Raw genomic sequence first — 18,878 nt, forward strand, 5'->3', positions numbered from 1 at the left:
TTCTGGTTGCTTCCTTATGGTGGCATTTAGTTCGTCCTCTATTTCTTGTATTTCCCATAAACTGGAATTTAGAGTTAAAGGCTTGATAGATTTAACTTAAGCATTTGCGTTAAGTGATATTAAATTCTGTTTGCAGCACATCGGAGGATGCAAAGTATCTGATTGTTTACCATTAGTGATGATAAGAGTGACCCCTGGGTAAGAGGAAAAATGCCTGATCCTTCCACAGTACAGTTATGTTTTCCTCTTGGGGCCAGAAAGGAACCTAGTATTATTTTGGCACTGGAAAAATTCCAGAAATCCTCATTCCCATTCTCCTAATTATTTTAACACAACTTATAATTATTGCATGTGTATATATATATATATATATATATATTAATGAGTGCACATAATTTAAATTTTTATTATAAAATATAACAAAACATAGAGCAAATGCATAAAACAATTTAACAAATTGTTATAAAATGATCACCCATATAACGTCCACCCAAAATAAGAATGAGAACATGACCCTCAGTCCAGAAGCCCTCTGGTACCGTGTCTCTCCACGGTTATAACTCTCTCTCTCTCTCCCATTATTCTAGGTGTACCCATGATTCTAACTTTTATAATATTTATGCCCTCATTTTTCTTTATCATTTTGCCAACTTATTAGGCATTCCTAAAAAATCCATGTGAGTTTTGCCTGATTTTCAGCTTCATGTAAATGAAAACATACTCTATGAATTCCACTGTGTCTGCCTTCTCTATTCAGTATTATATATTTAAGATTCATCCACATTCTCTCATGTAATTGTAGCTCATCCATTTCCATTGTCATATGGTCTTTCGTTGTATGATTGTATCACACTATATTTTTACATTCTACTGTGGATAAGACTGCTATAAAAATTGCTACCATAGGGGGAATTCCCTGGCAGTCTAGAGGTGAGGACTCCGCTTCCACTGCAGGGGGCAGGGGTTCCATCCCTGGTTGGGGAACTAAGATCCCATGAAGTACAGATGGTTTACAATGCTGTGTTAATTTCTGCTGTACAGCAAAGTGACTCAGTTATACATATATATACATTCTTTTTCTTTTCTTTTTTTTTTTTAATTTTTGGCCATGGTATTCTATTTATTTATTTATTTTTGGCTGTGTTGGGTCTTCGTTTCTGTGCGAGGGCTTTCTCTAGTTGCGGCAAGTGGGGGCCACTGTTCATCGCGGTGCGCGGGCCTCTCACTATTGTGGCCTCTCTTGTTGCGGAGCACAGGCTCCAGACGCGCAGGCTCAGTAGTTGTGGCTCACGGGCCCAGCTGCTCCGCGGCATGTGGGATCTTCCCAGACCAGGGCTCGAACCCGTGTCCCCTGCATTGGCAGGCAGATTCTCAACCACTGCGCCACCAGGGAAGCCCCTACATTCTTTTTCATATTCTTTTCCATTATGGTTTATCACAGGATACTGAATATAGTCCCCTGTGCTATATGGTAGGATCTTGTTGTTTATCCATCCTATATATAACAGGTTTGCATGTAACTTTTGAGTCCATATGAGCGTGTGTTTCTGTAGGGTGTCATCTGGCAGTGGTTTTGCTGATCAGAGAGTAGGTGTGTCTTTGACTTACTGGATTCTGCCGATTTTTAAAACGTGGTTTTACCTGTTTACTCTTTTACCAGCAGTTTCTTGTTGTTCCACATTCTTGCCAGCATTTGATATCATCATTTTTAAATATTTGGCAAAAATTATGGGTGTGTACTAGTGGCTCACGCGGTTTTAATTTGAATTTCTCTGATTATTTACAAGAGAACACTAATTTTTTAAGCCTTGGTTATTTGGAACCTGATTGACCTGGCACTGCTGGCTGAGTTCATCCTTTCCCCATAGCTCTGCTGTGCATCTTTGTCGTAAATCAGGTGTCCATATGTCCATCTGCTTGGGGGCTCTCTATTCTGTTTAGTGAATTTGTCTCTACTAGCACCAATACCACCCACCCAGTCTTCATTACTATCATTTTGTAATAATTCTGGATTTCTGGTGGACAAGACCTACATTTTTTAGGTCCTTGACCCATGTTCACTCCACTTTTCTTTAAAAGGGCTTTGGCAGTTTTTGATCTTTTGTGCTTCCATATGAATCTTTTAATCAATCTGTGGAATTACAAAAAAAGAAATTCCTTTTGGGATTTTAATTGTGATTATATTGAATTTGTAGTTCATTTTGGTTTCAAATTAGATACTATGAACATGATATACCCTTCCATTAATAATATTTTTGTTATTGATTTCTAATGTAATTGCCCTGTGACCAGAGAACACATTTCATATAATTTAAATCTTTTGAGATTTGATGAGACTCACTTTTTGGCCCAGTATACAATCAATTTTGTAAATGTTCCACATGTATATTCTGCAACTGATAGCTTTATTGTCTAAATAGGATGGTTTTTATTTGGTTCCCGGCCAGGGATCAAACCTACGCCCCCTGCAGTAGAAGCTCAGAGTCTTAACCACTGGACTGCCAGGGAAGTCCCATAAATAGGATGGTTTTTAAATCATGCTGTTCAAATCTCTTACATCATCACTTACTTACATATAACATAATCTTTTGTCTACTTATTTTACCAATTACTGAGAGACATGTATACAAATCTCCCAGAACAACTGTGAATTTATTTCTCTGAGTATGTGCATATTTTGAAGTTCACTTTATTTATTTAATGCCATATTGCTACTTAGAATTATATCAATATAATTATAGCAATATAATAAATGACATATCCCTGGCAAACTGAACTTATTATCATTATGAAGAAACCTTTCTTATTTCTAGAAATGATATTTGCCTTAAGGTCTATACCAACTTTCTTTGTTACTGTTTGCATGGTTTATCTTTTTATACTAGGTTTGTCTGAATCAGGATTCAAATAAGATACACACAATTGCAATTGGTTGAGTTGTTTCCATTTCTTTTAATAATTATGGTGCTATTCAGTTACCTATTGCATATTAGGTGAGTTGTAATAGTTTGTGCTTTTTAATGAATTGGTTTATCCCATCTAAGATGTCAAATTAATGTGCATGGAGCTGTTTGTAGTATTTCCTTATTATACTTTTGATGCTTGCAGAGTCTGTAGTGATAGCCTCTATTTCCTTCCTGGCATTGGTAATTTTTGTCTTCTCTTATTTTTCATTTGATTTTTCTATATTTTCAATCAACTGTGATTAGATATGGAATTTTCAAGAAATTCTTTGGCTTTGTTGGGATCTTTGAAACAATAGATAGATGCCCCTCATTAGGTCTTTAATTATTTCTGGGGAATTCTCAGCTACTATCTCTACAAATGTTTTTTTCTCACTATTTTCTCTAAGTTCAATCAGGTCCCATTTGTTTGTTTTTGCTTTTATTTCATTTACTTTAGGAGATGGATCCAAAAAAACATTGCTGCAATTTATGTCAAAGAGTGTTTTGCCTATGTTTTCCTCTAGGAGTTTTATAAATGAAAAGACAACCCACTAAATGGGGGAAAATATTTGCAAATGAAATGATTAATATGGGATTAATATCCAACATATTAGCTCATAGAGCTCAACATAAAAAAACACCAAAAAACCCAAACAACCTGATTAAAAAATGGGCAGAACTGAATAGACATTTTTCCAGAGAGGAGATGCAGATGGCCAACAGGCACACGAAAAAATGCTAAACATTACTAATCATCAGGGAAATGCAAATCAAAACCACAATGAGATACCAACTCATACCTGTCAGAATGGCTATCATCAAAAGGAACACAAATAACAAATATTGGTGAGGATGTAGAGAAAAGGGAACCCTCGTACACTGTTGGAAAGTAAACTGGTGCAGCCACTGTGGAAAACAGTATGGAGGTTTCTCAAAAACAAACAAACAAACTAAAAATAGAACTACCCTATGACCCAGCAATTCCAATCCTGCATATATATCTGAAAAAAAACTCAAAACACTAATTTAAAAAGATACATGCACCCCTGTGTTCATAGCAGCATTCTTTACAATTGCCAAGATATGGAAGCAGCGTAAGTGTCCATCAACAGATGAATGGATAAAGAAGATGTGGCACATATATACAATGGAATATTACTCAGCCATAAAAAAGAAACGAAATTGAGTTATTTGTAGTGAGGTGGATGGACCTAGAATCTGTCATACAGAGTGAAGTAAGTCAGAAAGAGAAAAACAAATACCGTATGCTAACACATATATATGGAATCTAAAAAAAAAAAAGGTCATGAAGAACCTAGGGGCAGGACAGGAATAAAGACACAGACCTACTAGAGAATGGGCTTGAGGACACGGGGAGTGGGGAGGGTAAGCTGGGACAAAGTGAGAGAGTGGCATGGACATATATACACTACCAAACGTAAAATAGATAGCTAGTGGGAAGCAACCGCCTAGCACAGGGAGATCAGCTCTGTGCTTTGTGACCACCTAGAGGGGTGGGATAGGATGGGTGGGAGGGAGGGAGATGCAAGAGGGAAGAGATATGGGAACATATGTATATGTATAGCTGATTCACTTTGTTATAAAGCAGAAACTAACACACCATTGTAAAGCAATTATACTCCAAAAAAGATTAAAAAAAAAAAAAAAAAAAGAGTCATGTACCACAATGTTCATTGCAGCTCTATTTACAATAACCAGGACATGGAAGCAACCTAAGTGTCCATCAACAGATGAATGGATAAAGAAGATGTGGCACATATATACAATGGAATATTACTCAGCCATAAAAAGAAATGAAATTGAGTTATTTGTAGTGAGGTGGATGGACCTAGAGTCTGTCATACAGAGTGAAGTAAGTCAGAAAGAGAAAAACAAATACCGTATGCTAACACATATATATGGAATCTAAAAAAAAAAAAAAGGTCATGAAGAACCTAGGGGCAGGATGGGAATAAAGACACAGACCTACTAGAGAATGGACTTGAGGACACGGGGAGGGGGAAGGGTAAGCTGGGACAAAGTGAGAGAGTGGCATGGACATATATACACTACCAAACGTAAAATAGATAGCTAGTGGGAAGCAGCAGCATAGCACAGGGAGATCAGCTTGGTGCTTTGTGACCACCTAGAGGGGTGGGATAGGGAGGGTGGGAAGGAGGGAGACACAAGAGGGAAGAGATATGCGGATATATATATACGTAGAGCTGATTCACTTTGTTATAAAGCAGAAACTAACACACCATTGTAAAGCAATTATACTCCAATAAAGATGTTAAAAAAATAAATAAATAAAATAAATAGAGTTTGCATGTGAACCGCCCCCGCCAAAAGTGGCTGGCGAAAAAGCCACATTTCCCAGACTTTCTTGCAACTAGGGATTGCCATGTGACATACTTCAAGCCAATGACATTTCTGAGTTGGGCTTCAGGAAGTTCTTTAACAGGCAGAGAGACTTGGCTGGTGAATGTCTTTTGCCCTTTTCTCTTTCTTTTCCTGACCTCCTAAGATGCAGCTCTGGTGCTGGGAGGGAGCAGACATCTTGTGACCATAGGAAACAGAGCAAATGCTAAGTTTGGTTGAAAGTTACAGGGAGCCAGGGTTCCTACTGGGATCACAGGTCTGCTGTGCCCCCTCCCCCAGGCTGCCTTCTTCCAGACTTCTCCTTATGTGAGACACACAATTTTTCTCTAATTTGTTTAAGCTCCTGGGTTATGTTTATTTGTTTCTGTACTTCAGAGCTGAATCCATGTCATATTTCACACAATTGTGGATTTTTCAGCTTATTCTAATTCAAACCATTTTTCTTTCACATGATTGAAATCTGTATTATTACATGCATACCAAAAAAAAAATTGACACAAAAGAGCCAACATCAGGGCATCACTTGTAAAATCACTGACATTTAAAAATAAAGAAAGAATCCTTTGGGCATTTAAGCAAAAAAGGTTTAAATCACCTATAAGAGAAAATTTTAGATTGACTTAGATTAATAAACAACAACATTGACCACTAGAAGACAGTGGAACAATGCTTGCAAAGCCCACAAACTATAAAAAAACAAACCAAAAACACCCAAGAATTTTACACTCACATCTTCAAGGAATTCATGGAAAAGACTCTGACAAGTACAGGTTTCTGGTAACTGACTGTACTGCTGAACTGAATGAATAAGCATTTTCAGAACTCTAATGGAAAACTGATGAACTCATAAAAGTACTAACAAAAGATCAAGATGAAAAAAAAATTAATTACATGGGACTGAGTGAACTGATCAGGATGATTGTAATTTTTGTGACTTTCTGTTTGAATTAAAAAAAAAAAATCCCACAAGGACTCAGAGGCAAAAAGTATATAAATCAATTTTCACTGCAAAGTAAAGGAGCTGTTACAGTGGAGGATTACTGGACTGAATGTCAATATTATGACATAGTATGAGTGTGTTTCGTGTTTGGTAATTGCAGTCATTGTTGCTTTTGTTGTGGTCATCCATTTACAATGCTTGGTGTCAGTCTATTTATCTCTTGTAAAAATAAAATACAGTGTGTGTGTGTGAAAAAAAAAATTGTTGAATTCCACCCATGAACTACGCTGAACATTTCCCTGGACTCCCCTGGTCTAGGCATTATGCTATTTGTATTCATTAAAACTGATTACGGTTTTCTTCATATTTATCACCAGTTTGACTTCCATAGCTGAGGCTTACTCTGCTATCAGCAGGATTCCTTGTCTCCTTTGGAAGTTTTCAAAGTGAAAATCCAAGAACACAAATGAATTCTGGCAGCCAGAAGTCCTTAATTTAGTGTGTGGGTTCCAGTGAGATGAGAGGAATTGTATTTTAGGATAAAACAATTAGATAACCCTGAATTAAACTTGTGGTGTACTCATCACATTATTTTCTTGGATTCACGTGCAATGTAAATGTACTTGACGTGATCCAATTATGTCTTAAGTTCCTGATTGCCAAAGCTAATTGAATAATAAAAGTGTAATGTACCAGTCATATTTACAAAAGTTGTATAGAGCCAATGACCCTGGAAAGGGCATCTTACCTCTAATTGTGCATTATGGGCCATGTGGCCCCTACAAATCATAAAGAATAATCATTAAAATGCTAAAACTCAATTATGAGTTCAACAAAAGGTAGGGACTCTCCATTACATTTTATTAATATTGAAGGAGGATGAAGAGCATGAATGGGCACAGACTATAGCATCTTTTTTTTCTGGTCTGTTGTGTGGTTCCAACCTCAGGACACTTACTGTGATCACAAATGCCTGTAATCCCTTGCACATCTGAACAATTTCATTAAAGAGAAAGGAGTCCTGAAAAAAAAAAAAAAATTTTACACTCAGCTGAAGTATTACACAGCTGTGAAGGCAACAGACCAACATTTCAAATATGTGATAACCCAGGAAATACAGCTGACTTTCTAAAAGAACAACAAAAGTCAAACTTCAGTCAAATAAGAGATTACTGATATGATTCAGCAATTCTACTCCTGGGTATTTATCTGAAGGAAAGGAAAACACTAACTCAAAAAGATCTCACCTCCAGGGCTTCCCTGGTGGCGCAGTGGTTGAGAATCTGCCTGCCAATGCAGGGGACACGGGTTCGAGCCCTGGTCTGGGAAGATCCCACATGCCGCGGAACAACTAAGCCCGTGAGCCACAACTACTGAGCCTGCGCGTCTGGAGCCTGTGCTCCGCAACAAGAGAGGCCGCGATAGTGAGAGGCCCGTGCACCGCGATGAAGAGTGGCCCCCGCTCGCCGCAACTAGAGAGCCGCAACTAGAGAAAGCCCTCGCACAGAAACGAAGACCCAACACACCCAAAAATAAATAAATTAATTAATTAAAAAAAAAAAAGATCTCACCTCCATGTTCATACAGTACTATTTACAATAGCCAAGATATGGAAACAACCTAAGTGTCCATCAATGGATGAATAAAGAAAACGTGGTGTATGTACATAATGGAATATTATTAATCCATAAAACAGAAGGAAATCTTGCTATTTGCAACAACCTGGATGGACTTTGACAGCATTATGCTAAGTGAAGTAAGTCAGACAGAGGAAGACAAGTATCGTATGGTCTCACATATATGCGGAACCCCACTCTCCATCCTTGTGCGAGAGAGTTCTTTTCCCTTAATAAGGTACAACCTGTCACAGTCACACCCACACCTTCACATCTTGGGTCTTAAATGATGCCTGTGTCAGCTTCAGGTTCTTCCAGATATCTTTTATAAGAACAAAAGACACTTTAAAAAATTTATTCACAGTTTTTGCCTTTCAACTCAAAAGGCAAAAATGCATATAGTTTTTTGAAACTTGTAAAGCAAAAGCTCCCAATTCTCAACTGCTCAGACATAGAGTCCTGTGGACTGCCATTCTTCTGGCTTTCTCTGGCTTCTATTCATTTATTCAAAAATACTGACTGAGAACCTACTATGTGCCAGGCTCTGTGCAATGTGCAGGGGATGCCACAGAGAGCAAGAGCAAGCACAGTCTCTGCTCTCATGTAGAGTCGGGAGAGAGGATTCAATCAAATAAACATACCCTCCCAGACTTCAGACAACACTGCAAAGCTACAGTATTCAAAACAGACATATGGATCAACGCAACAGACTAGAGAGCACAGAAATAAACCCACACACCTGCAGTCAATGAATCTTCAACAAAGGAGGCAAGAATACATAATGGAGAAAAGATAGTCTCTTCAGCAAGTGGTGTGTGTTGGGGAAGCTGGACGGCCGCACGGAAATCAATGAAGTGAGAACACATCCTCACACCATACACAAAAATAAACTCAAAATGGGGGGGCTTCCCTGGTGGCGCAGTGGCTGAGAATCTGCCTGCCAATGCAGGGGACACGGGTTCGAGCCCTGGTCTGGGAAGATCCCACATGCCGCGGAGCAACTGGGCCCGTGAGCCACAACTACTGAGCCTGCGCGTCTGGAGCCTGTGCTCCGCAACAAGAGAGGCCGCGATAGTGAGAGGCCCGCGCACCGCGATGAAGAGTGGCCCCCGCTTGCCACAACTAGAGAAAGCCCTCGCACAGAAACGAAGACCCAACACAGCCATAAATAAAAATAAATAAATTAAAAAAAAAAAAAACTCAAATGGCTTAAAGACTTAAATGATACCATATAAACTTACATGATACCATAAAACTCCTAGAAGAGAACACAGGCAAAACATTCTCTGATATAAATCATAGCAATGTTTTCTTACGTCAGTTTCCCAAGGCAATAGAAATAAAAGCAAAAATAAACAAATGAGACCTAATCAAACTTAGAAGCTTTTGCTTTTTTGCACAGCAAAGGAAACCATAAACAGAATGAAAAGACAACTTACAGAATGGAAGAAAATATTTGTAAACAACGCAACTGACAAGGGCTTAATTTCCGAAATATACAAACAGCTCATATAACTCAATAACAAAAAAAACAAACAACCCAATCAAAAAATGGGCAGAAGACCTAAACAGACATTTCTCCAAAGAAGACATACAGATGGCCAAGAAGCACATGAAAAGATGCTCAACATCACTAATTATTAGAGAAATGCAAATCAAAACTACAATGAGGTATCACCTCACACCGATCAGAATGACCATCATCACAAAGTCTACAATAATAAATGCTGAAGAGGGTGTGGAAAAAAGGAAACCCTCCTACACTGTTGGTAGGAATGTAAACTGGTGCAGCCACTGTGGAAAACAGTATGCAGGTTCCTCAAAGAACAAAAAGTAGAGTTACCATATGCTCAGCAATCCCATTCCTGGGCATATATCCGGAGAAAACTATAATTCGAAAAGATACATGCACCCCAATGTTCATAGCAGCACTATTTACAATAGTCAAGACATGGAAGCAATGTAAATGTCCATCAACAGGGGACTTCCCTGGTGGTCCAGTGGTAAAGAATCCACCTTCCAATGCAGGGGACAAGGGTTTGATCCCTGGGGGAGGAACTAAGATCCCACATGCCGTGGAGCAACTAAGCCAGGGCGCCACAACTATTGAGCTCGTGCGCCTCAACAAGAGAGCCCACGTGCTGCAAACTACAGAGCCCATGCTCTCTGGAGCCCGCGAGCCACAACTAGAGAAAGAACACCCGGCATGCCACAACTAGAGAGAAGCCCGCAGGCCGCAATGAAGACCCGACGCAGACAAAAAAAAAAAAAAAAAAAAAAAAAGTCAAGAAAGTAAATAAATTTTTTTAAAAAAAGTGTCCTCTTCACCTTTTAAAATAATAAATAAGTAAATAAAATAAATGTCCCTTGGCAGATGAATGGATGAAGAAGACACGGTGTATATATACAGTGGAATATTACTCAGCCCCAGGAGGGTGATTCCTTTGGACCACGTCACCCAGGTGCCTTTGCCCTCTGGTTTCCTATTGGGACCTGCCAATGGGAGACACCTGCTGATCAAGGGGAGGAGATCCCCTCCTTGCTGATTCACCTTGGGCTGCTGTTTTCCTCCACCAAAGGCCTTCTCCCTACAACTAGGGCTACTTCTTCCAGTTTCTGGTAATTGTTCCCTCTCTTTGCTCCTTCAGGCAAATGGGCAACAAGGACTTCACTCTTGCTAGCCCAAGATGCCCCACCTCCCTTGTCGGCGTCCCATAATCCTCCCCATTCCTTCAGAAATGGTTCCTTTGTTAAACTCTCCTCCATTCCCTCAATTTGAGAACGTCATCTGTCTCCTGCCCTGACTGATACAGATAGAAACTAATCTCCCAGAATTTACTAAAGTTACTTAATTATTTAATTTAAAAAGAGAAATGGCCTGATTGCACGGGCCCATGTGTACCAAAGAAATAAGAGAAACATGTAGATGCATTATAATGAAAGATAAGAACATCAAAGACAAAGAAAATCCTAAGAACTTTCCAAGTAAGAGCAAGTCGTGTACAAAGGAACAAGATTCAGATTGTTATTACAACGGTGACAATGAAGTAAAGTGTTGTAGAAAAGAATCTTGAACCGGGCGCCCCCCAAGGGGTCCCTGGAGGTCCGTCTGCAGAGGACGCCAGCCCAGCCGGAGAGAAGAGCATCCTGGGAGACGCTGTGGGGGTCGCGGGAGGAGGACAGAGTTGTGACCCAACCCACGTCCAAGACCCCCAACCCCTTCGTGCTGGGTCCCTCAGCCCCGCCCCCGCCCACTGCAGCTGGCCCAGCAGCCCGGACAGCAGCTGGACCCGAGCTCAACCCTCCCCAGACCGTCCTCAGGACCCTCCCTCCCCCGTGACTATCCCCTCCCCACCCCACTGCGATCCAGCAGCGGGTCGCGAGAACGCGCTCACCCCGTCCTTCTGCCCCTCGGCGACCCCAGAGCCCTCCTTCCCCAGTCCAGCCAGACGCACCCTCGGGCTCGCCCCCTGGCCCGACCCTGACACAGATCCCAGTCCCCAGCCCGCCGGAGCCCTCTTCTCCACCCCGGGGGGTCCCGCCGCCTGTCCCTGTGGCCTGAAGCTCCCCGCCCGCCACAGCCCAGCACCCACTCCCAACCCTCCGGGTAGCCCACCGCCCATCCGGCCTCTCTCGGCTTCCGACATTTTGACACAACCGCCCTGTACTGACCCCCAGACCCCGGGTGGAGGCTCCAGGCAGCTGCTCCTCCAGGGACCGGCTGGGAAGAGCCCAGGGAGCAGATGGGCCCTGGGCACCGCGACCGCCCGGCCCAAATGAAATTGCTCAGATTGGCAAATAATATATCCGATAAATAGTTAATATCCAAAATATGCAAAGAACGCATACAACTCAACATCCATAAAACAAATAACCCAATTAAAAAATGGGAAGAAGACCTGAATAGACATTTTTCCGAAGAAGACATAGAGAAGGCCAACAGACACATGAAAAGACGCTCAACATCGCTAACCATCAGGGAAATGCAAATTGAAACCATAATGAACTACCGCCTCACACCTGTCAGAATGGCTGTCATCAAGAAGACAACAAATAACAAGTGTTGGAGGACGTAGAGAAAAGGAAACCCACCGTGCCCTGTTGTTGGGAATGTAAATTGGTGCAGCCACTATGGAAAACAGTATGGAGATTCCTCAAAAAATTAAAAATAGAACTGCCATATGATACAGCAACTTCACTTCTGGGTATTCATCTGAAGAAAACAAAAACACTAATATGAAAAGGTATATGCACCCCTATGTTCATGCAGCATTATTTACAATACCCAAGATATGGAAGCAACCTAAGTGCCCATCAGTAGATGAATAAAGAAGATGTGGTATATATAAACAATGGAATATTACTCAGGCATAAAAAAAATGAAATCTTGCCATTTGTGGCAACGTGGGTGCATGTAGAGCGTATTATGCTAAGTGAAATAAGCCAGAGAGAAACTAACACCATATGAACTCACTTATATGTGGAATATAAAAAATAAAACAAACAAAACAAATGAAAACAGACTCACAGAAACAGAGAAGAAATGGGTGGTTATCAGAGCGGAGAAGGTTGGGGATGAGGGCAAAAGAGGTACAGGGGATTAAGAAGTACAAATCTACAGTTATAAAGTAAGTCATGGGGATGTAATACACAGCATAAGGAATATGTTCAATAATATTGTGAGAATTTTGTATGAAGACAGATGGTTACTAGACTTATCATGGCGATCATTGCATAATGTATGCAAATGTCAAAACACTATGTGGTACATCTGAAACCAATGTAATATTGTATATCATCTATATTTCTATAAAAATAAATAAAAAGTACAGGAGGATTGTGTAGGTTATATGCAAATACCTATGTCATTTTATATAAGAGATTTGAGCATCATAGAAATTTGGTATTCACATCCTCGAATAAAAAAGATCATCTACAGACTAGAGAAAATACTTGCAAACACACATCTGATAAAGAACTTGTAACCACAATATGTTAAGATCTCTCGATACTCAATAACAAAAATTCCAACTTTTAAAAATTGGAGGGGCTTGCCTGGTGGTGCAGTGGTTAAGAATCCTCCTGCCAATTCAGGGGACACAGGTTTGAGCCCTGGTCCGGGAAGATCCCACATGCTGTGGAGCAACTAAGCCCGTGTGCCACAACTACTGAGCCTGCGCTCTACAGCCCATGAGCCACAACTACTGAGCCCACGAGCCACAACTACTGAGCCCGTGAGCCAAAGCTACTGAGCCCGCGAGCCACAGCTACTGAAGCCCGCGCACCTAGAGCCGGTGCTCCGCAATGAAGATTAACCCTTGCTCACTGCAACTAGAGAAAGGCTGCGCACAGCAGCGAAGACCCAACGCAGCCAAAAATAAATAAATAATTTATTTTAAAAAATTGTACAAAAGATTTGAACAGATATTTTATCAAAGAAGAGATACAGATGACAAATAATGACATGAAATGAAGTTCAAAATTATTAGTCATTAGGAAAATGCAGATTAAAACCACAATGAGATACCACTACAATACCAAGAATTGGTGAGGATGCAGAGCAACTAAAACTCTCACACTTCACTGATGGGGATGAAAAATAGTATGACCACTTTGAAAAACATTTTGACAATTTCTAATACATGTAAATACATATGTACCATATGACCCAATAATACCACTGCTAGGTATTTACCCCAGAGAAATGAAAACATGTTCTCACACAAATTTGTACACTAATGTTCATAGCAACTTTATTCATAATTATCCAAAACGGAGGGAAAAATTGTCCCTCAGCTGACCAACTGGTGAGTGGGTCAACAAGTCACGGTACATCTATACAATGAATACTACCCAGCAGTAAAAAGGAATCAGCTACCAATACACATAAAGATGTGGACAAATCTCAAAAGTACTTTGCTAAGTGAAAGAAGCCAAACTCAAAAGGCTACATACTGTACAATTCCATTTACATGACAATCTGGAAAAGGCAAAAGTATAGGGACAGAATTCAGAGCGGTCATTGCCAAAAGTTGGAAATGGGAGGACAGTATTGACTACAAAATGGCATGATGGAACGCAGGGTACTGGAATATTCTTTGTCTTGACTGTAATGGTGGATACACAGCCCTATACCCTTTAAAACTCATTGAGCTGTAATACCTAAAAAGGATAAATTTTACTTTATGTAAATTATATCACAATAGACCTGCATTAATAAAAAGATATAATTATCTAAAACAAACAATACGCTATTAGGAATAACGTGAATAAATCTAATAAAAGAAATGTAAGACCTTTTTGAAAAAATATAAAACTACTGAAATTATTTTGTTTTATACCATGGTCATGAATAGACTCAATATCATAAATTAAATATGTCAATTCTCCTCAAATTAGACCATAAAGACATACCAAACCAATAAAAATCCCAAAAGGTTTTATCATGGAAATTGGCAAGCAAATTGTAAAATGCAAGTGGAAGAGCAAAACACCTAGACTAAATGAGATTTTGAAGAACCAAAATTAGATGAGGGTCTCGCATACCAGGTCTCACATATTGATACTAATTAAAAAGTTACTGAAATTAAGACACTGGCTTTGGCACCAATAGAGCAATGAGAAGAGAGCCTGGAAATACATCCTTGTGCACGTGGAACCTTTATGTATTAGAGAGATGGCATTACAATCCTACGGGGAAGGATAGCCAGGACAATTGGCCATCCATCTGGAAAAAATTAAATTCCAACTTCACACCTTACACAAAAACCAATTCCACTGGATATGACTTAAAACTTAAATATGAAAAGCAAACTTTTAGTCTTAAACAGAAATACAGGAAGCTGTCTTTATGACCTTAGGAGTAGGACAGGATTTCTTAAATAAGACACACAGAGTTAGATAAATCTGAAAAGATTAGATTTAAATTTCTATAGTTCAAAAGCACAATAAAGTGAAATAACTAGCCTCATACAGAGAGATGATGTTTGCAACATATATAATCAGCAGAGAATTAGAATTCAAAATATCTAATGAACGACAAATCAATTTAAAAGTAGAAAAATACATTACCGAACCTGGTTCATTCGCCCAATGCACAGCAGGCCAAACCATGGGACACCAAAGTTTGCAGAGAAAAGGTTTATTCACAAGGCGGCCAAGCGAGGAAACAGGAAATCTGCCTCCCGGAAGGGGTGGGGCTCAGGATATTGATGGGATAAAGATGAGGTTTGGGGAGCTTGGGGAAATGTGATTGGAGGTAAGAAAAGGGTGAGGGAATTGTCCTGCTGCACAGGTGCAACTAAGCTACAGAACGTTCAAGAAGTCACCTCCTTAACCCAGTGGCAGTGGAAAGGAGGTTGTTATAAATAACAATATACTCATTTCACCTTTATGGCTCTGAAGCAATTTCAAGAACGGAGGATAAGAGACCAAATATTATAACAAAAGATGCTCCTATTGCTCTTATGGCTCAGGAATTTCCAAGGGTTTTGGGAGCTGTGAGTCAGGAACTGTGGAGGAAAACCACATATATATGAGAAATATGTTTTGGTCATCCAAGTCACCAAATATATATTTCTTATCAATCACAATATCGCAAGAATAAGAGGCAAGTTGCAAATGAATGTATCCTGGAAGATACCTTGCATCAATCATCCAATCCCCAGGGGCCCAAAGGTAAAGCCTGGGCTTTAACCAGCCTCCAAATTTCTGGTGACAAGAGACAAAGCCCGGGCCAGAGCAGGATGGAGATCAGACGAGATCTTTGCATAAAGCCAGGACCCCTAAATCACTGACCCTCAGAAAGTGAGCCAGAAGAAAAAGAACTGCCATGAAGGGAGAGGTAGTGGAGACTGATTCTTCAGCCATAGCCTTAGAGAAAAGCATGAAAAATATCTTCCCTCACAGCATCCCTAACCCTCACTCACACTCTCGAGGGTGTAGGCCAAAATTTACAATGCCTGTGAGGCTTGAAAAATATAAGCCAAAAATGTCATTTAAAGTGACCCTCATGCGTAGTATACCTGTACCCAGCAGATGTAAAAACAGATCCCCTCTGGAGGAAGGCCCTTACACCTAGGCCTCAAAGAATTCCCACAGATTAAGTTCCAAGTAAGATGAAATATCAATTAAAAAACCATCAAACAGGACTCCCCTGGTGGCGCAGTGGTTGGGAATGCGGGGGACACGGGTTTGAGCCCTGGTCCGGGAAGATCCCACATGCCGCGGAGCAACTAAGCCTGTGCGCCACCACTACTGAGGCTGCACTCTAGAGCCCACGAACCACAACTACTGAGCCCATGTGCCACAACTACTGAAGCCCATGCGCCTAGAGCCTGTGCTCTGCAACAAGAGAAGCCACTGCAGTGAGAAGCCCATGCACCGCAATGAAGAGTAGCCCCGGCTCGCCACAACTAGAGAAAGCCCGTATGCAGCAACAAAGACCCAACACAGCGAAAAATAAATAAATAAAATAAATAAATTTATTTTTTAAAAAACCATCAAACACAACAAAACAACTGATCATGAGCAAAAGAACTACAGAAACAATTAACTGCAGAGTTAGACCTTCAAAGATTGCTGATATTAGAAGTATCTGACACTGCTCATAAATCAACATGTGTAAAGAAATAAAAGAAGATATTGGAAGTGTGATGAAACAAGAGAATGTAAAACTGACCAGGCAGATTTGGGGGAAAAACACAAATAGAAACTCTACAAATGTAAAATATAAAAATTGAAATAAAAGAGTAAATGGGTACATTAAACAGCAAATTAAATACAGCTGGAGATAAAATTTGTGGGTTGGCTTAAGATAGGTCCAAAGACATTGTCAGAATGCAGCATGGATGTACAGAGAGGGAAAATATGAAGGAAAAAAAAGTCAAATATAAAAGACAGAGTTAAAAAATGTCTGACGTGTCTAATAATACAACTTCAGAAAGAGAGACTAGAGAAACTGGGAAATAAGCAGTATTTGATAAGAAAATGAATTTTCCAGTGTTGATTCAGGAAGCCCAATAAATTCCAAGCATAGTAAATAAAAAAGTCCACAACCAGAAACATTCTAGTCTAACTGTAAAATACCAAAGACAAAGAGATGTTAATAGTAGGCAAAATTTTAAAAAACAAGTATCTACAGAAGAGCCACAAATAGACAGCTAGGGACTTCCCTGGTGGTCCACTGGTAAAGAATCTGCCTTCCAATGCAGGGGACATGGGTTTGATCCCTGGGCGGGGAACTAAGATCCCACATGCCACAGGGCAACTAAGCCCCTGCACCACAACTACTGAGCTCCCGCGCCTCAACTAGAGAGCCTGCATGCTGCAAACTACAGAGCCCACGTGCCCTGGAGCCTGTGCGCCACAACTAGAGAGAGAAAACCCACACACCACAACTAGAGAGCAGCCCATGTCCGGCAACAAAGAGCCCACGTGCTGCAACGAAAGATCCCACGTTCCGCAACTAAGACCCAATGCAGCCAAAAATAAATAAAATAAATAAATAAAATAATAAATCTTTTAAAAAATATATACAGCTAACTTCTCACTGGAACCCAAAAGATAGTGCAATGTTATCTTTGAAGTGTTGAGAACAAAACTATGTCAACCTAGAATCATGTAGCCAGATAAATTATTTTCAATAATTCTAGCAAAATAAAGACATTTCCAGACAAAATAAAAGTAACAGAAAGAAGTAAGGTCTGAGGTACAAAAGGGAATGGTGAGAAGAAAGAAGCAAGCATGCAGATAAATCAAAAGTAATACTGAGCTTATAAAACAGTAACAATGATGCCTAATTTGTGGGATTGAAAATATCAAGGTAGGAGTCCCAGGTCTGGTTAAAATGAGTAAACACACTCCACACTATCTATCCCCCACTGATTACAACTAAAACCCTGGACGAATACATGAAGCAACAATTGGAAGACCCTGAAAAGTAAGGAATAGCAGACAGATTGGAGAGAGAAATCAAAACTCATGGAAGGGTATGGCAGAGAGTTTATGGTTTGGTTTGGTTTGGTTTCCTCCCATATCTCTCAGCTCAGACTCAGAGCATCCTGAATCCCAGAACTGCATAGCAGGCACAGGAAGAAAAAGCTCCAACAAAAACCCTCTTTTTCTGATCAGAGACCTAGGACAGAGAGAGTAGGAGGAGAATCCTGGTTTTATTTGTAATCCCACCCAACCCTGCCCTGAGGCCAGACCCTGTCCCAAAGATGCACTCTCATGGCAGTAGTGGCAACCCAGAAGCAGCGGCAGCAGCCATGCCCACCCTGACAGAGCAACTAGGAGAGAGAAAAAATCCTTCTCTCTGACCGCAGAAACCATATTTCACTACTACGTATGCTCTCGAGGCTACTGTGCTATTGTATCCTCACGGTGGGAAGGCTGTACAATAACACATGCTGTACATTTCCTCCTGACTCATATTCAGTGATTTCACGTTGGTAGTTGTATTATCTGCTCAGGCTGCCAGAGCAAAATAGCACAGAGTGGCTAAAAAACAGAAATTTATTTCTCACAGTTCTGGAGGGTGGGAAGCCCAAGATCCAGGTGCTGACAAGGTAGGTTTCACCCTGAGGCCTCTTCCCCTTGGCTTGTAGGTGGCCGCCTTCTTGCCCTGTGTTCACAATGGCCTCTGGGTGCAGACTCGTGGAGGAGGCAGAGGGGGCACTCTGGGGTCACTTCTCATGAGGACATTACTCCTATTGGGCCAGGGCCCCCTCCTCATGACCTCATTCAACCTTAAGCATTTCCTTAGGGGCGCATCTCCAAATACAGCCACACTGTGGGTTAGGGCTTCAACATATGGATTTGGGGTGAGGGGGCACACAAACCGTCAGTCCATACAATAGTTAACTTGACACATGGAAATTGGAAAAGCCTACAAATCAGGACTCCTTTTCTGGAGATGGTTTGGTGAACACTTACCAGCACACTGCTCTGAGGGGAAGTACAGAAAATGATCTCCTGGTCCCATTCTTCTGAGTA

General features: G+C 40.6%; 1 protein-coding gene across 4 annotated transcripts in view; it reads right to left on the reverse strand.

Moving 5' to 3' along the window:
• The window catches only part of MBLAC1 (metallo-beta-lactamase domain containing 1), a 73,295-nt gene that overhangs the window by 16,314 nt on the left and 38,103 nt on the right, over window positions 1-18,878 (reverse strand). For 3 of the 4 annotated variants that reach the window (XM_061208670.1, XM_061208669.1, XM_061208671.1), the window contains exon 2: window positions 7,226-7,288. The exons of the other annotated variant lie outside the window; for it this stretch is intronic. The gene's annotated coding sequence lies outside the window, so the exon portion shown is untranslated. The remainder of the gene's footprint in view (window positions 1-7,225; window positions 7,289-18,878) is intronic. 4 annotated transcript variants of the gene reach the window in all.

Source organism: Eubalaena glacialis, chromosome 13, assembly GCF_028564815.1.
Source record: "Eubalaena glacialis isolate mEubGla1 chromosome 13, mEubGla1.1.hap2.+ XY, whole genome shotgun sequence".
In the NCBI taxonomy this organism is placed as follows: domain Eukaryota; kingdom Metazoa; phylum Chordata; class Mammalia; order Artiodactyla; family Balaenidae; genus Eubalaena; species Eubalaena glacialis.